This window comes from Phyllobates terribilis, unplaced genomic scaffold (genome assembly GCF_046119375.1).
Source record: "Phyllobates terribilis strain yellow unplaced genomic scaffold, ASM4611937v1 Scaffold_4__5_contigs__length_816908805, whole genome shotgun sequence".
NCBI classification, from domain to species: domain Eukaryota; kingdom Metazoa; phylum Chordata; class Amphibia; order Anura; family Dendrobatidae; genus Phyllobates; species Phyllobates terribilis.
The window spans coordinates 665,477,644-665,502,484 of record NW_027362764.1 but is presented as its reverse complement, the minus strand read 5'-3'; the positions used below and the strand labels follow the sequence as shown (position 1 = coordinate 665,502,484).

Sequence of the window (24,841 nt, the reverse complement as noted above, 5' to 3'; positions counted from 1 at the left end):
GTTCCTTTACACAAATGCAAAAAAAAAGTTGCTGAACGCTGTTTTTTTTTTTGTTGTTTTTTTTTACAAAAACCACCGTAATTCTTTTTTTATGCTAAACCATGAACGAAAAGTAATGAAAATCTATGAAGATGGGAAAACACACAAAGCAAAAAAAATAAATGTCTGGTCTGAGCAAAAAGACTGAAGATATTCACCCTCTAAGATGAAGCATGTCCCAGACTGTAGAAAAATGTATTGAAATGTGGGTATTCGGCCCACCCCGGGCAGTGCCGCTCTGTGATATGAATGTTCACGCTGATGGTACTTTATATGCCCATGTGTACATACATTGTGACCACCATTTTTCCATAAGTGCTCTTTTATTCTCTTCCTATGGACTGTTTTCTATGAGCTAGTCGTGCTGATAGCATTGACTCGAACTGTTTTCCATGTTAGATGAGGGCACTTTGAGTGAAGCAGACATTCGCGGCATGGTGTCCATCGAGGCACGGTGTCCATTAACACATTCGAGGCATGGTGTCCATTGATGGTCCAGGCCTTCTGCACTTTGTTCCACAGTGACATTTTCTTCTATGATTTTAGATTTTGACATACGAATATCGCCTACCCCTGATGACGGAGGTGATTGTGATGATGAACCCATAACCTAATAGCTAATAGTGCCAACACACACGAGACACAACCTGCCTCACGTCTCCAATTGTGTGAACATTGGATCTGCCCTCTACCGTCCACATTGGTTTCTATACTGTGAATAATATATACATTTCACGCATATTACTTTATAAAAGCCAGAGCTGTGCACATAACAAACCTTTTAATTTATCCCTATATCATTATGATTCACAAATTCAATTATTACCCAACACGTGAGACACGGACTCCATACAAAAGCCATTAAGCCTAAAAAGCCGTCAGTGGATGTTGATTCTTTTTATTGTCGGTGAATTTACATATAAGTGGTATTAATGTCGTCTGTGGAACTGTGGAATTCCCGTAACGTGTTTCTTTAATGAATATGTGATGTGGACTATTGTAGTTGTTGCCCATGTCTTCATCACCTTCACTTGCTGATCCGCGCACAAACAGAATACGATCCACCCATAAATACGCTAAATTTTTCACACTTCTACAAAAATTGGAAAAGATTAAAAATACACAAAACCTAATCTGGACAGTTCAGATATGATGCAAAATACAGATCACTTTGACTGTGATTAGATTGCATCCTTTTATATTCAGTTCATGTATTTAACCCTATACAAATTGCTCAACCTCCACCAACATCACACTTGAAATGGATAAGTAATTGTTCAGATGCCTTATTAGCTGGAGGCATCTGCAGTCACTTTCCCTTCTCACTTGTAGCAATGCACACTAATTCCTAAATTGCAGTGTGAACTATGTATCGTAGCATTTTCTTGGCTGCCACTATGGGCGTAAATATCTAGGGTTTAATTACTATTACAGTAGATACTAAAATTCAATGGGGTCATGTATGAAACTATCACTGTCACAAAAGACTTAAAGGGGTTGTCCAGTCTAAGGCTACAAGTCTGCAGTCACTCTATATGACTACAGACTTGTGAATCCTGACATTGCATGCACTGCACACTGTGAGGATTCTCCAGTATCGGCGGTGGACGTGTGATCGCAAGTATGTAATTTGCATAGATGCCGTCATGTGCCGACTAGATGGCCGCAGCCTTGCTCACTGCAAGTGTACTGAGCGAGGCCGCACACAGTCTAGTCGGAATGTGGCTGGAAGTACATCTCATATTTGCGATCACAAGAGCGTGAGCTCCTAGCCCTGGCACCGGAGAATTCTCACATCGCGCAGTGCCACCGATGTTAGGATTCACAAGTCAGCAGTCAGCCTAAGGCCTCTTTCACACCTCAATATCTCCAGTACGAGTGGTGACAGTTTCCACACGTACCGGAGACATTGACACATGCAGACCCATTCAAATCTATGGGTCTGTGCACATCTCAGTGTGTTTTCATGGACCGTGTGTCTGTGTGCTCCACACGGAGACAAGTCAGTTTTTTTGCGGACACATGGTCCGCAAAAGTGCCTCATGCTGACCACACACGGATGAAATCCGTGTGTCATCAGTGTGACACGGACCGGCGCCTGGAAATCAGCGCTACAGTTAGCACTGTTCCCAAGTGCCGGTTGCTGAACAATGCCCTCATCATGTTTCCTGCCGGCACTGCGATCAGCACCAGCAGGGACCATGATGAGGGTAGTGGTAGTCTGATCCCGCAGTGCGCCCACCTGTAAAAATAAGAATAAAAACATAAAATCCATATACTCACCTCTCCTAGGTGTCCTCCGCTGTAATCCATGCGACCGCTGCTGCAGAGGAGCCGGGAGAATGAGCGACTCCAGAGCTGCGCTCAGTGAGTGACAGGACAGCACTCCTGAGCTGCAGCTTCAGGGCCCGCTCATTCTCCCCGGCTCCTCGGCAGCAGCGGTCGCATGGATTACATCGGGGTACACCTAGGAGAGGTGAGTACATGGATTTTATTATTTTATTCTTATTTTTACAGGTGGGGACACTTCTGGATCAGACTACTACTACCCTCATCATAGTCCCTGCTGGTGCTGATGGCAGCGCCGTCAGGGAACCATGATGAGGGCAGCATTCAACACCGGGGCTTGGGAACAGCGCTAACTGTACACTGATTCCCAGACGCCGTTGTGTGATCCTGATGCGGCACACAGTTGCCACACGTGTGACACACTCCGACACATGGGACACGGATATCTCCAGGACCGGTATTCGGTATTTCCGGTACCGGTAATATCCGGATAGTCATAAGGCTGGACAATCCCTTTATACTTGGCTCAATATGATCACTGAGTATCACTTTAAAGGGAACCTGTCAGGTCAGATAACTCTATTAACCAGCAGATATAGGGTTAATCTGCAAGTCAATAGCGTTGTGTAGGTGCTGCACTGAAAGTGTGGCACACGGGATAAAGTGAGTTTTATTTCCCCCGGGTGTCGCCATCTTTCAGCCACACAGGTGTGCCGGTGCAGCTACAGTCATTGCTCACAGCACCCCGGGACTTTGTGTGACAGCCGGATCTGTGCTGATGCCCTGCAGAGCCGCTTGTCAGTCTAATTGCCGGGTCCTATTTACAGCTGCTGCTCTTAGTGTTCTAAATGGTGACTGTAGCTGCGCCGGCACACCTGATGGTGCACGTATATATTGTATCCATTTTTCATGGATACAGCACATTCCCATTATAATCTCTGCTGATGTTCACATGTGAGTTTTTATCACGGACCGTGTGTCTGTGCAAAATACAGAGACAAGTCCGTTTTTTCCGTCATCATAAATGACAAGGGCCAATACAAGTCTATGGGTCCATGAAAAACACATAAAGTACACGAATGGTATACGTGTGCCGTCCGTGTTTAACATTGTAAAGTATAGGAGAGGATTTGTAATTTATTTATTTTGTTTATCCATTTGTGATGACACTGATGGTAAAAATGGACACATGTACACTGATGACACCGCTACCATTTTTCACATGTGTGATTAAAGACGGACGTGTAAATGAGGCCTAAGGGTATGTGATCAGGAAATGCTGCGGATTTGAAGCTGTGTGCTTATGCAGCGTCAAACCCACAGCGTCCTGATGTTACAGCATAGTGGATGGGATTTCTAGAAAACCCATGTCCACTATGCGTCTCCGTTCACCTGCAGATCACCCACGGACCCACAACATGTCAATTTCTCTTGCGGCATCGCATGTGGACTTTCCCCATAGATTAACATCTATGAGGAAAGTCCGTAAGTGAAAAAAAAAAATTGCGGCTGCTCATTTGCATAATGAGGCCGGAAGTGGTGCAGCTATTCAGCAGCATCGGGGCCGCAGCGGCTCTTGATCGCGGGCACATACCCTTAGGGATGAACGGCGGCGGCACTTGGGAGAAATTAATCTTTTCCAGGTGCTGCATTTTCAGTAAGGCGGCTGGACACCTTCCTTAACGCTATTAACCTGCTGATTAACCCTGTATTAGCAGGTTAATAGCATTGTCCGACCTGCCAGGTTCCCTTTGTCCTGCATTATTTAATGAATTTTGGAGTTTAGTTTACTCATCTTTCTGCAAAGTTGATTGGGTTTGTTATTCGCTATACACAATTATGTACAGTTCATTGCTCTTCTTCGGGAAACAAGAAGTGATGGCAAAATACATACCCGCCATCATAAAGTGCCACCCGCTCCTAGTGGCAGCCACTGGCACGGTTACACATTATTAGGGCTAATAATTGCTGTGGGGAATTGAGATCCCACCAGAATTTCGTTATCTCCACAATGACCCATAACACGGAGTTTGCATATAGGATTAGAGTTTTTGCCTCTACTATTTCCAGCACTTATTATTCTATTGCACATATTATGAAGCATATTGATTTTGCACTTTTTTGACTATCTCTAAACTATTGCAACTTCACTTTTTTAATCTAAGAATCTGGCCAAGTGGATATTTGCCACTAAACCAACTTTTACACATTCACCATTAATTCCTGGAAATTCTGTGTAACCCGCAGCAATGCGAAATGAATCAATTCATTAATCAATGTTGCTGCACTGATCAAAGCTAACATCTGCCGGGTTGCTTTGAGCAACTGCGTGTTTGTGCTCTTTGCAGCATGTTATTAACCCTATAGCCACTAAAACCTTGAAAGTAAAAAATTAATAAAAATGCAAATTAAATGAAAGGATTATCACATTTAATTTAACTATGCAAATGAACATTTAATCCCCCATGTTACATGATAGAACCAATTTAAGAGTATTGGAGAATTTTTATTTTTTAAGTTCCCAGGGGGTCTTTTATTATTACCTGTGATCTTATGAGATTTTTTTATATATATGTATGTTACTGTACCATACACAATTTCTTTCATGTATTTCCTGTAATATATTTGTAGGTGCTTTCGATTACTGTTTTATGTTAGAACTTAGATTACATAAGTTATACAGCAAGAACAAAGACCAGAATAGCCATTTACTATGTATCAGTACCAGTTATTGTATTGTTACATATCCCTTGAATCTCAAGTATAATGTATAATATTTATAAGATAGTAACTGCATAAAAAGCAGATTCTTTAGCTGCTATAGGACCCAGGGAGAAAGTGGGCCTCATGGGTGGTGTGTACCTATGCAAGGCTTCATTAGCAGACAGTATTAGCTGATAGAAACTGGTCTAAGCGTTGTGACACATATTTTCCCTATAGGGGTCGGTAGAGTATGGAAGCAGGTGAGTCATTTCCAGCAAGTAGAGGTATAAGGGGGAATAAAAATAGAAGCGGGACAAATAATGACTTTTTGTAGGGAGATCACTCTGTAGTTCATGGCAGCAATCAGATTTTCAGAAGCCATATATTTAAAGAGGTTGTCCACTAGTTTTACATTTATGGCCTATCCTTAGGATATAGGTCATCCAAGTCTGATCTGTCGTGGTCTGACATCCGGCACCGCCGATCAGCTGTTATCGGTGTTGGCGGCCGCAAGTACTCACTTGCCGAATTGCTCTGTCTACTTGTAGTGGCCGCCGCGGGGTAGGATGTGCAGTACCAAGCCCCGGCCACTACAAGTAGACAGCTCGGCAAGTGAGTATTTGCGGCCGCCGACACCGATAACAGCTGATCGGCGGGGGTGCCAGGTGTTGGACTCCGGCCGATCAGACATTAATGACCTATCCTAAGGCTAAGCCATCAATGTAAAGGTAGTGGACAACCTCTTTAATGCTAAGACTGGGATAAGATCCCATCATGGAGAAACTGGAAAGGTTACGTTGGAAAAGGTTTCCCTGCTGTTTTCTTATGAGATACGACTGAATATTTGATACAATATACATCTCCTGATCTACTATACACTTTGAGATCTGTTTTCAAGTTGTATACTATGGGCCCAATTCATCATTGCATTTTTGCTATTTTTTGGGCGGGGTGAATTAGTAACTTTTTGCTGTTCGAAAAAAGAGCTCAAATCCTTTGATTAATTTGTCACATTGTTTTTTTGTTGTTTAGTTAATTTTCTGTTTGTTTTTTTTACGTCAAGGTAAGCGTTTCCAGATGTTTTAGACTGATTCATCAAATGAGACTTTTTGAAAAGTCACAATATTTTCACCCAAACGTACTCCAGTTTGCACAAAATTCATGAAGCACTGGCGCCATTTTGAAGAATTTGGCAAAAAAAAAAAAGTCAACAAATACCACAAGGCAAAAAAGAAAAATGAATTTAAAAAAATTGCAAATGATGAATCAGGGCCTATATATATGTCTATATGAGCTGGATCTGTATGGCAGTTATCTAAGTCCTAGGTACTGCATCATATTTTCACCTAGAAGGGATGGTTTTGGGGAATTTAGGTAGATAAATCTTTTTTTCTCATGGATTACATATAAATCCATGAATAAAATTCTCGGTATTCTTCTGTATGAAATCAGGAGCAAACAAACACTCGGATTTATATGTCTTCAGCATTATGGATCCATAGAACATACTCCAAAAACACACAAAATAATTGTAAACTCAGCCTTTGTAGAATATATTCCTATATCTGAAATAGGGGAGTATATAATGGATCATATATGATGGATCATTGTTCTATGGATCCATAACATGACTCGTTATAGACATCTATAGGGCTTTACATTCCAACTGTGCACTTCTGATTTCATACAGACACATGGAGTCTTTTCTTACAGATTTATATCACAATCTTTGTTAATAAATATAAAATGATTACATACTCCATCGCCCTACTGGCCAATAGTCCCAATTTTGCAGGTAGTATACTACAACCAGTGGTGCAAAATGTGCGGCCGCACAGGGGCCCAAGAGATAAGGGGGCCCACTACCACCTTCAAATGAGCAAGCACATTATGTCCCAGACACACAGAGGGGCCCATAAACTGCTCTTGCACAGGGGCCCTCTTCTGTCGGTGTCCACCACTGACTACAATCATAACCGAAAAAAGGGGTGGGCTGTTAAAATATTCCGATTTTTGGTCTTTAAAACTCATAAATATGCATTACGTGTCATATTATGGAATTATTCTGACCTGGTTGAATTGCTTCTAGAGGAATATTCATCTTATATCTTTCTGTAAGTGGCCCTGTGTGCGTATGGATATACCATGCATATGAGTCCTGAATCAGAATTATGTGCAGAACCTCTAACTTCACCCCTTTTTTATTGTCCTTACACCTTGCAAAAAAATATTCTCATACATCATAACCAAGAAACATTCCGTACTATGAACTGCATTTTCGAGTATTCTACCTCTATCCTACCTCTGTCTTGTACGCCAAGTACCACAACTGGTTTACAATCGCTTCGAAATGTCAATATGCCAAACCCTGTGTTGAATGTAAAGTATCTGCAATGGAAACATTTTGCGTAGAATACATTTTGGATTGCATTTCACAATCCTAATAGCATTTTACCAAAATGACCCTTACTAGCAGTACTTAAGGAATAATCTTTTATATACCTGGTAGAAAAAGACTAAGGAACCGGGAAGGTCTACTATTATGAATGTAGAAAGTTCTATGTGCACAGTAATTATATATACAGTATATCTTTCCCTTCTTTTACATTATAGTTGTATATTATATGTGAAACTAATGTTAATTGTGGATTCTTATAAAATACCCTATAAATCCACCCTAAATGTAAATGCTTAAATGTTATTATTCTTTATATAATAAATATAAGTCCATTTGTACTGAACACCGCCATGTTCACCATGACATAGCCTGGCATTATTCAGCGGGCAGTTTAGAAATGGTTTAAAGTGTTTGTTGCAGACCTTCGGCATAAGGTAAAGCTGATCATTGCCATAATATTCATGGTTTCAGAACAGCATTGCATAACTCAGCGATAACATTTTATAAATGAAAAAAATAAGGATTTTTCAGGGACTCAATAAAAATTGTCCCTAGTGTTGGGAATCTTATAAAAGGAGCTGCAGGAATTTAAGGGGAAAATAATTATATCTTCTTTTTTTATACCTTCCCTTCTCTAGGGATAATTTTGTAAAATCAGGGAAAATCCATTTAATAAAATGGAAAGTTAGTTACTCAAATTAATAAACTCTCAAAGTGCAGCTGGTTCTACCGCAGAAGTCCCCAACATGTGGCTCTCCTTCTGTTACAAAAATTGGGGTTTGCTGGGAGTTGCAGTTCTTTGACATCTGGCAAGCTGCAGGTCGGAGATTCTGAAAAACAGCGGAGCAAAAAAAAAAGTTTTGTAATACACTTAAAACGTTTGCAGCAGATGGATTTTACTGACTATCCAGTCCGAAGTATATGGTTGTCATCTGATATTTTCTTTATAAGACAATGCAAGAGAGTTTTTACTTTAATTAAAAGGGATTTTTTTATAAAAAAAAGTAAAACACAAAATGATATTATTTTCCATTATTCCAATTAATGGAGCGTTTGTTGCTGTCATGTAAATATTGCTTTCCGTTCTGCTTAGCTTTTTATAATACTTCCACCTTGCTGGGGGAATAGTGCTGTCTTTTGGGTCAGTCATCCAGAAGTTACAATGTCATCTGCCAAAGTCACAGGCTCCTATATAAACTCTCCAGGGGAGACGGCAATTGACTTTTGTCATTAATTCTTGTAATTGAATTTTATAATATCTTCGGGAGTAGGGGACCCTCTATCTTCTGCTGGAGAATCATCCCTGAGACTCTAAAGTTTTCATCAATGATTTATTGTGCTCTTTGTTTATTAAGACCTAAACATTTCACATATTGCTTCCATATTATTACTTACATATTATTTCATGGATAAACACAATTAACAACCTCTTGTTATTACTGGAATTGCACAAGTGATGCAAAAAAAAAGAATATACTGGCCTTTATATATTGAGATATCTATCCATATTTATTTTTGTACTAGTATAATGTATGCAGTTCTTTACATTAATAAAGGGGTTATCCAGATTATTGTCAATAACCTCTATGGATATAATCCTCCTAGGGGCTTCTACTGTTTAATATACTCTCTGCTAAAGCCCTCGTTCAGACGTCCATTTTTCTCGTACGAGTTATATCTGGGGTTTTCACGGATAGCACTCGTACCTATTATAGTCTAAGGGGCTGTTCACATGTCCGTGTATTTTTGCAGACGGAATGGTCCACACAAAATCACAAAGACGTGTCCGAGTTACAGGCCAAGCTCTCCAATGCAAGTCTATGGATCTGCGAAAAAAATTGGATAGCACTCGGATGCCTTCCGTGTCCTGCCTGTTTTTCACAGACTGATAGGAGAAGCTTGAGAAACCTCCATCGTTTTTTTTTTATAGAAGAAAAAACGTTGAAACTCATGGCGAAACCTGACGCACTGACCAAAATGTGATGATACTTGGATTGTTTTTTATGTAGGAGAAAAATTACTGACGTCTGTATGAGCCCTTAAAGGGAACCAGTCATGATTCATGCTGCCCGAACCAAGGTCAACATGAATCCAGAGCCTGGCCCCGTCATTACACATATGTATGTTTCAGAGGAAATATACTTTAAGAACAAGGTTACACACTGTCAGTCAAGCAGTGCTTGGCAGGGAGAAGTGAGCGGGGGCCCATATTGGTGACTAGTCATCTCAGTCACCTTGTTCTGTGTCCCCTCTAACAACAGAGATTTACTCAGACTCATGTTACCCTTGGTTCCCTTGAAAGGGAACCTGTCACCAGTATAAACGCTATTAATCTGCAGATATGCGGTTAATCTGCAGGTTAATGGCGTTATTAGCCTGCCTAGCGCCTGCACTTAGCCGAACGCTGCAGGGAGAAAATTAACTTTACTCTCCCCGGCAGCATTTGGTTTGAGTCACGGGGTGGCACCGGTGCTGGATCAGTCACCGCTCTCAGAGTACAGAGCGGCGGCTGTAACCGCGCCCCCCAGCCCTGACTAACACTCCCTCTGCATTAGAGCCGGCTGTCAGTCAGTGCCGGAGGCGCAGTTACAGCCGCCACGCTGTATACTCAGAGCGATAACTGAACCCACGCTGGCGCCACCTCCGTGACTGAAACCGGAACTCTGCCGGGAGGAATAAAGTTGATTTTCTCCCTGCAGTGTTCAGTTAAGTGCAGACGGTGGGAAGTTTATAACGCCATTAACCTGCAGATTAACCCCATATCTGCAGGGAAATAGTGTTTTTTCTGATGACAGGTTCCCTTTAACAGTGGATGATTTCTGAAACAAAAAAAATGACAACGCAGATTTTATTCCCTACACTGCTTCGGAAAAATGAAAGCTGTTCTGTGATTAGTTGCTGTAGGAAACAAAAACCGTCTTTATTTCAGACAGTTTCAAATCTGTTACCAAGGTCTACGTACATAGTAGTTTTTAGGCCTCATTTATCAAAAATGGCCTTGTTGCCCATAGCAACCAATTACAATGCAGGTTGTTGTCCAAGATAGTTTAAGAATCGAAAACCATACTGTTTTTCTGCAAATTTCCATAAAATGACCATATGGATGTATACAAACAGTGCAGTTTGTGTAGTAATAGTCCTCAAAATTACTCCAAAGCGGTGCAAAGAGTATGATAAACAGTCGGAGCATATTAGGGAGCAAAGCTTTTACCAGTGAACATTGGTTTTCCCTTTCCAAAGGGCTTTCAGGAAAATAACTGAAAATGTCATATTTGTCAGAGTTGTAATCTGTGACTGCAGTTAGGCCAGGTAAGGAACAAAGTAGTCTAAAATCTGCCCTCGCTTCAGCATTGATTCAGGCCACTACACAATATAGAATATGGGATCGTATTAAAGGGGTTGTCTGGAAACTAGTGCGCGTTGTGAGGATTCTCTGGTCTCAATGCCGGTAATGGTGGTCATGTGGACACAAGAATACAATATGCATACTTCTGGCCACCATCCGACTAGATTGGCGCAGCCTCACTAAATACAAGTGTATTGAGCAAAGCCGGAAACAGTCTAGTTGGATGGCGGCTGGGAGGATGCATGTTGCTTACTTGCGTCACATGACCGCCGTTCCCAGCGCTGACCCTGGAGAATCCTCACAGCGTGCAGTGCACGTGATGTGAGGATTCACAAGTCTGCAGTCATATAGAGTGACTACGAATTTGTACTTTTAGACCGGACAATCCCTTTAAGGCCGGCTTGTTTAGATTGGTTTCAGACCAGTGTTTGTGAAGCTGATTTTAAGTCCATATAATGAGGGAAATTAACTTTCAATAAATATGTTATTTTTACCTGGTGTAAATGTCGTTGCTTTCCTGAACCTGGCATTATTTTTCTTCGGTTCCCGGACCTCTTCATGGCTGAGATATGGTCCCCTCTTCCCTCTATATAAATCTAGTCTTTGTAGCCAAGTGGGCATGGTACTCAAGAAGACTCCCATGGAGAAGAGTTAAGGACCATGCCCACTTGGTTAAAAAGACTAGATTTACGTACAGGGAAGAAAGGACCATAGCTCAGAAATGGAGACGAGCAGGACCAAAAGAAAAAAGCCCCAGATTCAGGAGAACAGCAGCTTATATTATTGCAAGTAAAAATAATACATATTTATAGCAAGTGATGGGTCCTTTTTAAAGTTTTTTTTCCACTATGGTAAATGTATGGTAGGGGGCTGACTTCTGAGACCCTCTCTGCTCCTTCAAATGAAGACTCCAGTAGAGCGTTTTCTTGCACAGGAGGTCAGGTTGTTGCTGTGCATTCAAAAAGATGAAGAGACCTTGGTGTCTTCTTTGTTAGGACTGGCGAGGGCTCTTCTATATTCTCAAGATGCGTGCGGGTCTCGGACGTGGGACCCGCATCTTCCAGACATTTATGACATATCCTGTAAATTAATTTAATGTATTACTGTAGATCTGTATTAAAAGAAATGAGATCAGATGTCAGTAATTATTGTCTGCCTTTCTTTATTCATATATTTCCAATACCAAATACATATTGCCCAAATGGTAAAAAAAAATGAAGGACTACGTCTCATAATTCTCACAATCTGGGAAATGTACTATAAATCCCATCCATACCTTGAAATCTAATCATCCAAGGTTGGTGACCTCTGTGAACCTCGAGAACCATGGAAACAGAAGTCTTAAGAACTGGTGACTATCTGCCAAACATCCCTGTTTTTATAGACCTTGAACTATTTGAAATTTCTTCCATGAAATTCCTTTTGGAAAACGTGACCCTAGTAAATACTAAATGTCATGTCCATGTGGTTTGTGTGATATTGATATAAAATAATGATATAATAAAATGCTACAAATATTTATGGTATATGATATGACATTATATAAACATTCATATATTTTTTAGTTGAGTTCATCATCCTTCATGTAAAGTTTCATAACTAAAACCATGTAATTCCCCATAATAAAGTTACACGTCTTGATGGTTCTCTTGAAAAAAAAATGTTAAAGCAAGAAAATTGTTGACATGTAATTTATGTGTCTGTGTTTTTAATAAACTTTATGCTGTTATTACAATAGTGCGTTCTGCAAAATGTGTAAAAGGCCATTATCTTAAAAGGTGTTGTACACTTTGGACAATCGCTTTGTTAGAAGAGTTCCCTGGATTTAAAGGGTTTGTCCCTTCTTCTGATAAAAGTCTGCAGTCACTCTATGTGACTGAAGACTGAATCCTTTCAGCGTGTGCACAGAAAACCCCTTTCAAGGGGTTGACCAGGTTGGGGCACGAAAGTCCGCAGTCACTTTATGTAATTGCAGACTTGTGAATCCTTGTAACGTGGCACGGGGCGGTAGCTGTGGACTAGTTACTCGTCTATTACGCCCTGGCACGTTACATGAAAGTGGGGGGTGTGTACTTCGTCTATGGGGGGCGCTATGCCATTGCAGATCGCATACTACTAACGACTTTGGTTGGCCAGGACCAGATGTTGGAAAGTTCAATAAGAGAAACCACAAGTCAAAAATGAACAATCTTTTTCTAAACAGCAATTTGGTGGTAACTATGTGTAGTAGATAGAGGGTGCAATACTTCACGAACGTTTCCTTTAACACATGGAGCATGTTCAACATCTTCACTTTCAATGTCCCTGTCCTTCTCAGAATGGCTCGGTTCTATCTCACTCCATCCTATATCTTCATCACTACCCAGCACAGTACTACTGTCTAGTAAGTGAGAGTCCTATTCTCAACCCGCGGTTCTGCGTCCTTTCATCCTCTTAAAGGAACTAGTTTGCTAATATGGCTGGTATTTAGCTTCTCTGCTTCTGACGCCTTGGAACTCCTGCCCAAGGCACTCTTTTACTCTCACGGAGTCTGTTTTGTCTTGGCTCGTTACCTCTCGGAGTTATAAACTTGGGGCCATTCTGCTAGGTGTCCTGTCCCAGGAACCATCTCCCTTTGATCACTCTGTCCTTCAGTTACTTCTCTCTCGCTACTCAGGATCATGCTATCCTCTGACTCGGTCTCCACTCACGTTAAGGACACCCACGTCACATGGCTCTGCTGACTGGTGAGACCTTAGGTCTGCTTCTGTGGTACGCTGGGCCCTATCTGACTTCTTGACAGGAAACTGTGTCTGTCCCTTCACATTATCCCCTCCAATTCTGGGCTAGTCCCAAACATTAACCTTAAGTTTCCCTACTGTCGGGCAGAACACAATATCATCACCAATAATGCATGTCACAATACACATTACAACAATACTCGTGTCTTCAAGGGGGAACATGGGCAGTATGTCCATCTCCTTACATCCTCACAGCGCACACTATGTTTCAATTCTCCAGTGCCGGGGGCAAGACTGGGTGTTCACGTGATGGCAAGTATGCGATTTGCACAGTGGTGGACACAGACAGGAAACGACCCATTTAGAAGAGTAGTATATGAGCCCTTTACATTTCAATAGTTCTGCATATCACAGATGCTGCTTGCTGGTTTCGAGGAGGAAGTGGACCCCATGGGCGGATTATAATGAGGACTATCTGGGCTGCCGCCCATGGCCCAAGGCTCCAGGGAGGGCCATGGCCAGATTGCCCTCATTATAATGTTTTGTGCGCCGCCATTGGTGGCGCACATATCCCGGCTGGTGGCTTTCCTGGAGCTCCGATGTTGACGATACGTAATGGCAGCGCAGCTGCAGGGAAGCTTCCATCGCCTCTGCTGTGACGTGTCGGCGCGATAATGTCATTAGCTGGTGCGCCAGCATGTACGTGACACAAGTGGAGCCTCGGGGACCTGAGCAGAGTGCCAGAGGAACAGGAGCGAGGTGAGTATGTGATGTATTTTTTTACTAATATGTTTATGGGATGTGTGCCTATTTATGGGCTATGTGAGGGCTCATACTGTATATAGGTTGCTATATGGGGAGTTCATACTGTGTATAGGGAGTTATAAGGGGGCTCATAATGTATATAGGTTGATATATGGGGGTTCATACTGTGTATAGGGAGTTATAAGGGGGCTCATACTGTATATAGGAGGCTATGTGGGTGGGCTCATACTGTACATAGGGAGCTATGTGGGGCTCATGCTGTATATAGGAGGCTATGTGGGGGCTCATACTGTATATAGGAGGCTATGTGAGGGCTCATACTGTATATAGGGGGCTAATACCATATATAGGAGGCTATGCAGGGAACATTGCTATATATAGGAGGCTATGTGGGGCTTATGCTGTATATAGGAAGCTATGTGCGGGCTCATACTGTATATAGGAGGCTATGCGGGGGCTCATACTGAATATAGGGAGTTATGTGCAGTCTCATACTGTATATAGACAGGTATGTGGGGGCTCACACTGTATATAGGAGGCTATGTGGGGGCTCATGCTGTATATAGGAGGCTATATGGGTACTCATACTGTATAGGGAGCTATGTGCTGGCTCATACTTTATATAGGGAGCTATGTATGAGCTTATACTTTATATAGGGAGCTATTAGCGGGCTTATACTGTATATAGGAGGCTACATGGGGGCTCATATTATATATAGGCAGCTATGTTGGGGCTCATACTGTATATAAGAGACTATGTGGGGGCTCATATTGTATATAGAAGGCTATATGGGGGCTCATCCTGTATCTATGGAAGGTATGTGCGGGCTCATACTGTATACAGGAGGCTATGTGCAGGCTCATATTGTACATAGGAGGCTATATGGGGGCTTATACTGTATATAGGCAGCTATGTGGGGGCTCATACTGTATATTGGAGGCTATGTTCTGGCTCATACTGTATATAGGAGGATATGTGCGAGCTCATATTGTATATAGGAGGCTACATGGAGGCTCATATTATAAATAGGCAGCTATGTGTGGGCTCATATTGTATATAGGAGGCTATGTACGGGCTCATACTGTATATAGGAGGTTATGTGGGGGCTCATACTGTATTTAGGGAGCTATGTGCGGGCTCATACTGTATATAGGAGGCTATGTGGCTATATGAGTGCTCATGCTGTATATAGGGAGCTATGTGAGGGCTCATACTTTATATAGGGAGCTAGGTTTGAGCTAATACTGTATATAGGAGGCTATGTGAGGGTTCATACTGTATGTAGGGCTATGTGTGGACTCATTGTATGTAGGGGGCTGTGTGTGGGCTCATACTGTATATAGAGGGCTGTGTGGGGGCTCATGTTGTATGTAGGGGGCTTCGTGTCGACTCATACTATATGTAGGGGACTGTGTGTGGACTCATACTGTATGTAGGGGCTATGTGGGGGCATATTGCCTGGGCCTGTGAGCTCTTATCCTCCTTGCAGTATGGCTTATGGTCTCCTTTTCTTGTTCTGATTTAAAGAATTCCCTGATGAACCCCTGAATGACCAAAAGAGGGGGAAGAATATGCCATTAAGCTAAGTACACAACTGTTCAGGCCATATAGGGTCTATATATCTATATATGGGTAGTCCATAAAAATGTGACTGTGAGGTACATAGGTTTTTAAACTAAATAGAGATTTTTTTTAAGTTTTTTTTTTTCGTTATGGTTTACACGTATAAGGACCCATAGGTTGATCTCTTTGGTTGTTGATTGAGGGGGCTATATGGGAGCTTATATTGTACGTAGGGGGCTGTGTGTGGGCTCATACGGTATATAAGGGGATGTCAGCATACTTAATTCTGCTCAATATTAAGTTATACAATTAATATAAAAAAAAATTATAATTGATATGTTAATTAGTGATGGGCGAGCACTAAAGTGCTCGATGCTCGGGTCGAGCAAATTGGAATGCTCGGGTGTTCGACCCGAGCAACGAGCCCAATGTAAGTCTATGGGAAACTCGAGCATTTTTCAGGCGGCTCCCCCCGGCGGTCTGCAGAGGGCCTAAAAATTGCCCAAATCGATGGGAACAGTGCTCAAATGACATGGGAACAGCATGGGGAAGACCCCTGGATGCATTTCTGACTCCCAGGTCACTGCTGTCAACAACGTTGTCAGAGTATTACGCCACTTTTACGGACTCACAATAAAACATATAAAAACGAAACCAAAATGGATTTCCTGGGAAATATGTTAAGGGACATCCTTTCCAGGGTAATGACTTGTATATAAGGCAAAATAAATAACCAAAACCAAAAATACTCCTCCACACCTTGGGCTATGTTCACACGTAGCGCTTTGATGCGTTTTTGCACTTTTGCATTGCTTTCAACCGTGACAAATGCATTCACCGGGAAATGTAATTTTAACATTTTACAACCTTATCTGGCCATGTGGTGTGTAACACCTGTTTCATTTATGAAGGAGGGACTCTGAAAGTCACAAAGCCTATTTTTATAGGACCATCAGGTGGCCTTTACTATTCTTAAAGGGCCAGCTGTCGGCCCTCACTATTCTAACAGAGTGGGTCTCCTATACTGTTATTGTGTATGCAGTGAGTGGCAGGGCTGCCCAAAATTTGGACGCACCCCAATACCCCTTTAAAAATTTGGACGCAACCCAATACCCCTTTGAAGAGACTTAGAGGAGGGCCTCCTGAAAACAATGTTCCCATTATTTGGAAGTGGGTCTCCCATACTGTTTGCCTATGCAGTGAATGCAAGGGTTGCCAAAAATTTGGAGGCACTCCAATGCCCCTTGGAAAAGACGTGGAGGTCAGAGGGCCTCCTGAAAACAATGTTCCCATTATTAGGAAGTGGGCCTCCCATAGTGTTGGCCTATGCAGTGAATGCAAGGGCTGCCAAAAATTAGGAGGCACTCCAATGCCCCTTGGAAGAGACGTAGAGGGCCTCATGAAAAAATATTCCCATTATTAGGAAGTGGGTCTCCCATAGTGTTGGCCTATGCAGTGAATGCAAGGGCTGCCAAAAATTGGGAGGCACTCCAATGCCCCTTGGAAAAGACGTGGAGGAGGGCCTCATAAAAAAAATATCCATTAGAAAGGAGCGGGTCTCCTATACTTGTAATGCCCATTCACTAAGTGTATGGGCTGACAAACATTTACCCCTGGGGGGGTATACATGAACATACTGTATAAAAATTTTTTTTTACGGACATCATAAAAACCCTTTAAAAAAATTATGTGGGTGTTGCATCACAGACCACGGTCACCCTGGTGATATGGTGGTGGAGGATGAGGATGAGGAGAAAGAAGAGGACAAGAGTAAATAGCCAAAATCAGGAAGCGTATACCCATGTGTGGGTGTGAATAGGTGCATGGGAATACACATCCCAAAAAAAGACACTGCATTTGAGTTTATGTTACGCTGCTATCATTCGGTGTTGAGAAGTCTGGCCCAATCCAGCCCTTGTTCATTTTTATAAGAGTCAGCCTGTCAGCATTTTCAGTTGACAGGCGGATGCCCTTATCAGTTATAATTCCACCAGCGGCACTAAAAACCTGCTTTGATAAAACGCTAGCGGCAGGGCAGGCCAGGACCTCCAAAGCGTAGAGAGCCAGTTCATGCCACATGTCCAGCTTGGATACCCAATAATTATAAGGTACAGAGGAATCACGGAGGACGTTGGTACGGTCGGCAAGGTACTCCCTCAGCATCTTCCCAAACTCCTTGTGAGAGTACCCCGCGCCTCAGGTTCTATGCGATAGGAGGGGCTGAGAAAAATCTCCCAGCACTTTGACAGTGTTCCCTTGCCTCTGCTGGATTGGAGTTGTGTCTCTCTCGCATGTACTCCTTGGTTGTCCAACGAACTGTGACCTCTGCCACCAGGGTTTTCAGATGGCAATTCACTGTCCTCAGGACATCCACGCTGAACAGACGGTATGACAGTTGTGCAGGTAGTACCATCTATAGTGCATGAAACTAGCTCCTGTTCTTCCTCCTCCTCCTCCTTGTCACCCAATCCACGTTGGAATGAGATAGAGCTGGGCTGTGTGTAATCACCCTGTATGGTTCCTTGCTCCATCTCATCGTGCTCCGCCTGCAATGCATCCTCTTTGATTGTGAGCAGAGAGCATTTCAGAAGACAGAGAAGCGGGATGGTGACGCTAATCATGGCGTCATCGCCTCTCACCATCTTGGTGGAGTCCTCAAAGTTTTGGAGGATGGTACAGATGTCTGACCCATGATCCATGTCCACTCCTGAGGTCTTATGTGTGGAGTCTGAACTGAATACCAATGGCCTTGTGGATGCTGGTAGTCAACAACTGCCCTCTTCTGCTCACAAATCCTTCCCAACATCTGCAGTGTAGAGTTCCAACGAATGGGGACATCACACACCATTTGGTGAGCCGGAAGCTGCAAACGCTGCTGAAGCATGGCAAGAGTGGCGGAAGCTGTAGTTGACTTTCTAAAATGGGCACAAAGGTGGCGTACTTTGACAAGCAGATCCAGCAGCTCCGGGTAGGTTTTGAGAAACCGCTGAACCATGAGGTTAAGCACTTGGGCCAGGCATGGTACATGTGTGAGCTCACTTCGCCTCAGAGCAGCCACCAGGTACCGGCCATTGTCACACACGACACCATACCTGGCTATAGGTTTAGCTGTGTCAGCCACAGATCTGCCTGCTCTTTCAGAGCTGTCCACAACTCTTCAGCATTGTGTGATTTGTCACCTAAGCATATTAGCTTCAGCACAGCCTGTTGCCGCTTTGCCGAGGCAGTGCTGCAGTGCTTCCAGCTTGTGACTTATGTGGTCATTTCAGAGATGGAGGCTGAAGAGGAGGAGGAGGCTGAGGAGGATGTGGTGCAGGAGCTGTAGACTGTGGGGGCAACCCTGATTGACCTAGGGCCCGCAATCCTCGGCATCGGGAGGATGTGTTCCGTCCCAAGGTCCGACTGGGTCCCGGCTTCTACTATGTTAACCCAGTGTGCCGTCAGCAAAATGTACCGTCCCTGCCCACAAGCACTTGTCCATGTGTCCGTGGTTAGGTGGACTTTCCCAGTAACTGCATTGTTGAGGGCACGGCTAATGTTTTGGGACATGTGCTTGTGTAATGCGGGGACGGCACACCGGGAGAAATAGTGGCGGTTGGGGACCGAGTACCGAGGGACGGCCGCTACCATCTGTTCCTGGACCCTGGTGTTCAGCCCACAAAGTCAGGTGCTTTGCTGCCATGTGCCTGATCATGCTGGTGGTGGTCAGGCTGGTAGTTTTGCTACCTTTGCTGATGCTGGCCTGGCATGTGGTGCAAATGGCCTTTTTGGGATTATCGGCAGAGTCTTTAAAAAACAGCCAGACTCGGGAAGACCTAACAGTTGTACTGGCCATCGTGTTGGTGTTACGAGGAACGGTCGCCCGCCTTCTGTCTGCGGCCACCACACTGCTTCTTCCTGCCTGTTGGGGTGTTCTGCCTCCCTCCCCCTGTGTGCTGCTGTCCTCGCTCTGCATTTCCTCCTGCCAGGTTGGGTCAGTTACTATATCATCCACCACCTCGCCTTCCACTTCCGCACCCTGGTTCTTCTCATGACTTTCTGGAAATTGTGTCTCATCATCGTCCACCTCTTGTGACACTTTCCCACCGTCACCTTCGTATGACCGTGGCTGCTCAAATATTTGGGCATCGCTACATGCGATCTCCTCTTGCCCCGCTTCAAGTGGACCAGGTGAGAAGCCCAAATCTATAAATGGAAAAGTGAACCGCTCTTCGGAGTGTCCAAGTGTGGGATCAGTTGTCTCTGGGCACTCGGAATGGTGGTAGGAAGGAAGATCAGGGTGAGGAATATGCAGTCCATACTCACGGCTACTGAGACTTGACCGTGTGAAAGACAGCGTGGTGGTGGTAGTGGCTAAGTGACTGGAAGCATTATCTGCTTATTAGTCAATAGTCAATAATAGTCAATAATAAAGGTTATTAGTCAATAACCTTTTCACACTGCTCTGTGTTCAATAGTGGTGTTCTGCAGTCCCCTATTAATTGGGACAGGAAGGTCGAGCGAGAAGATGTGGGTCTTTGTTGTGGCACATTTTCAGCTTGCCCACGGCCTCAGCCTCTGCATGCACCATCACCATCATGTCCAGTTCCCCGTCCCTTGCCACGCGCCTTGCCCATTTTAAATGGAGGACAATATCTTCCACGCTCACTACAAATGGCTGAATTTGGAGCGAACTTATAAGTGATCCATGTGACGGACAAACCACAGTTTTAAATAGCTGGCCTGTAGGTAACTATTTTTAACAACAAACTGGTGTCAATAACTTCACTGACACACTAAAACAAAATTTTAATGGAGGCCAAAAATGGTTGAATATGGAGGGAACTTATATGTGATCAGTGTGACGGGCAAACCACAGTTTTAAATAGCTGGCTTCTAGGTAACTATTTTTAACAGCAAACAGGTGTCAATAACTTCGCTGACACACTGAAACAAAATTTTAATGGAGGCCAGAAATGGCAGAATTTTCAGCGCAATTATATGTGATCTGTGTGATGGACAAACCACAGTTTTAAATAGCTGGCCTGTAGGTAACTATTTTTAACTGTGCCGACCTCGTGTCAATAAGTTCGCTGACACACTGCAACAAAATTTCAATGGAGGCCAGAAATGGCAATATTTTCAGCGCAATTATATGTGATCCGTGTGACGGACAAACTACAGTTTTAAATAACTGGATTTTTAGCGCTGTAATATGGAAAGGACCTGGCTGTATTCTGCAGTGCCAACAGGCAAATGGCGCAGAAAGACTGTGTTCTCTGGATTGCTTTTTAAGCAAATGATCAGGATAAAAAAAAATTATTCCGGGCCCCTGATACCTGGGGCTATTTCTACAAATATCTGTAAAAGCACCAGCAGACAAAACTGGAATGGACCCTCTTGCTATATGCACTTCAGTCTGACACATACACTGCCTGCCTGCCTAGCACTGATATCTATGCAGCTGGATTAGTCCTCAGAAGGACTGTTAGTTGAGATGGATATGTGTAGAATATGTTGTGATACACCTACACTAACTAAGAAACAAGTGACGCGCTCCTAGGGCAGTGGGGTACTCGCCACCGGGTCTGTCGGTTCCTTGGGATAGTCACGGGGGCGTGACCCGGTCCGGGGCCCTAGCCGGTCAATAAAAAAGGACAGTTTATTTAGGGGACAAGTTTCATGATGCCACTAGTGGTATGCGGCTATAGGTGGCCGCCGCTGCTGAAAGAGACCGCTGGGGTCGTTGGTGACGCAGCTGGGATGGATTTGCTCCCCACTGGTAGAGCGGAGCCCCAGGGCTACCGGTACGGTTTATGTAGGGGATTGTGGATGTTGGGGTGCCGGACTGAGGGTGCAGATAATGACCAGACGACACAAGAATGGCGGTTTCCTCTACCTTTACTTGACTTTGATGGTGCAGACCGGGGCACTGATAACAGAAGGTAATGGAGATCCGGGCTGCCTAGAAGCAATGTGGGATTCACCTCGCCAGGTGGGTTTGTAGGCCTTCCTTCTGCGCTGTCCTCTTTGGCCCTGCTGCCTAAAGCTATGCTACGGTCCTCTTTCCTGAGTGATCGTTAAATCCTAGCCCGTATGGCAGGCAGCTCGAGCCTTTTTCAGGTGTCGTTCCTTCGTGGCAGCTCCGGGCTCTAGCATGCTGCTGAGCCGCCGGGTGTTTGGTGGGGCCAGGAGACCTGCAGTCTCCTGCCCTCCAGATTTAGCTGCCGGGACTTCAGTACCCGAGCAATCACGGACTCCGGTGTCCGGTTTCTGGCGAATTTCTCTGGGGCGAGCTTGGTCACAGCTCCCCTCCCCAGGTTCTCCCTTGTCTCTCTCCTCCTTCTCCAACTGACTTTTCTAACCCCCGCCTCCGGGCTCCAATTTAAAGGGGAAGCTCCCCTGAAATCGGGTTAGAGCTCCCCCTTCTGATCTGGAGCCAGGAAATGTGTTGGATGCTGGTGTTACCTGATAAGGGGACCCCTCCTTGCTTCCAGGCATGGCATCACCCCCTGTGAGGGAGGCAATACCAATGTGGCAACCGGACTCCTGGGGTACCACACAAGCAAATCTCTCCTAGCTCAGCAGCACCTCTCCCTACACCAGGGGTCCTCAAACTTTTTAAACACGGGGCCAGTTCACTGTCCCTCAGACCATTGGAGGGCCGGAATATAGTTTTTTTTAAAAACTATGAACAAATTCCTATGCACATTGCACATATCTTATTTTGACGTAAAAAAAACAATACAGGAACAAATACACTATTTAAAATGAAGAACAAGTAAAGTTAGATAAACCGGTATTTCAATAGGCAGGTAAATGTCCCCAATAGGCAGGTAAATGTCCCCAATAGGCAGCATAGGTCCTCAATGGGGAGGTAAATGTCCCCAATAGGCAGCATAGGTCCTCAATGGGCAGGTAAATGTCCCCAATAGGCAGCATAGGTCCTCAATGGGGAGGTAAATGTCCCCAATAGGCAGCATAGGTCCTCAATGGGCAGGTAAATGTCCCCAATAGGCAGCATAGGTCCTCAATGGGCAGGTAAATGTCCCCAATAGGCAGCATAGGTCCTCAATGGGCAGGTAAATGTCCCCAATAGGCAGCATAGGTCCTCAATAGGCAGGCTATTTCCCCCTTATAATGCCCCATGCAGGCTGTTCCCCCCTTATAATGCCCCATGCAGGATGTCACCCCCCATATAATGCCCCATGCAGGATGTCCCTTTCTCCCACCATATAATGCCCCATGCAAGATATCACTCCCCTGTCTTTATAATGCCCCATGCAGGATGTCACCCCCCCATATAATGCCCCATGCAGGATGTCACTCCCCTGTCATTATAATGCCCCATTCAGGATGTCACCCCCCCATATAATGCGCCACGCAGGATATCACTCCACTGTCGTTATAATGCCCCTTTCAGGATGTCACCCCCCCATATAATACCCCATGCAGCATGTCACTCCCCCATATAATGCCCCATGCAGGATGTCACCCCCCCATATAATGCCCCATGCAAGATGTCACTCCCCCCCATATTATGCCCCATGCAGGATATCACTCCCCTGTCGTTATAATGACCCTTTCAGGATGTCACCCCCCCATATAATGCGCCACGCAGGATATCAATCCCCTGTCGTTATAATGCCCCTTTCAGGATGTCACCCCCCCATATAATGCCCCATGCAGCATGTCACTCCCCCATATAATGCCCCATGCAGGCTGTCACCCCCCCCCCCATATAATGCCCCATGCAGCATGTCACCCCCCCCATATAATGCCCCATGCAGGATATCACTCCCCTGTCGTTATAATGCCCCATTCAGGATGTCACCCCCCCCCATATAATGCCCCATGTAGCATGTCACCCCCTCATATAATGCCCCATGCAGGATGTCACCCCTAATATTATGTCCCATGCCTCCATACATTAAAAAAAAAAATGCAATACTCACCTCCCTCCTCCTCACCAGCTGCCGCTGCTCAGGTCTGTACTCCAGCGTCGCCCCGCTCTGCGCTGCATGTGACGACTCAGGGGAGGGCGCGGTGTAAAGATGTCACCGCACCCTCTGACCTGACACGTCACAGGCAGTGCGCACCAGGAAGACAGCGGATCTGCGGAGGCACGGGGAGAGGTAAGTACCGGGCTGCCGGGGCCCTGAGTGAGCGGGGGGAAGAGCGGGCGCTGGCACAGCTCTCCTCTGCCCACAGCTCGGCGGGCCGGATGAAAATGCTCGGCGGGCCGCATGTGGCCCGCGGGCCGTAGTTTGAGGACCCCTGCCCTACACTGTCTGATTCCCGAGTAGACTGACAAGCATGGCGGTGTCAGGACTGATATAGACCTGATGACGCTGTGCGGCCAGCCAATGACTGTAATGCCACAACCAACATGGCTGCGGGATTACAATGTGTGGCAGACAATCGCTACATATCCATTGGCGCTCTAAAAAGCGCCAAACATGCAGGGAGGAGACCTGAGCTCCCGACGAGCAACCCCGGAAATAATCGGTGAGCGCCGAGCATCTCAAGCAGTGAGATGCTCAGGCGAGCACCGAGCAGTAGCGAGCATGTTCGCTCATCACTAATGTTAATATTAATATTGAGCAGAATTCATTTCAGCCTATTCGTTTGGCCTTCGCAACAGTCACGATCTCTCATGTAGCCCCTTGGAAAAATGAATCTCTCTCCCATGCTTGTTCCTCCCAGTCAACTGTTATGTATAACTGAGCCCCCACTACAGATTAGCAGCTTGCTCTCAATGCACAGTGGACACAGAAAGCTGCCAATCAGTGATCTGGGCGGGGTTATACAGGGCTGAGCATTCAGAGCTCTGCTAGACCTGCAGAAAACAGCAATTGTATCAAAATGGCAGCAAGTGGCTCAGTAAGTGACACATCACTGGAATCAGAGTCTCTGCCCCTACATTATGCTGCTATCAGATCACATAGCAAAAAAAACTGCTGATAGATTCCCTTTAGCCATTGGGGCTAATGCAGATGAGCACAGTGAGAGAAATGCAGTAGCCATTTGCAAATAGA

At 44.6% G+C, this 24,841-nt stretch overlaps 1 protein-coding gene across 1 annotated transcript in view; it reads left to right on the top strand.

Annotated features, from left to right (window-relative positions):
- LOC141265862 (uncharacterized) overlaps nucleotides 1-24,841 on the top strand; it is a 1,005,842-nt gene that overhangs the window by 890,185 nt on the left and 90,816 nt on the right. The window lies entirely within an intron of this gene.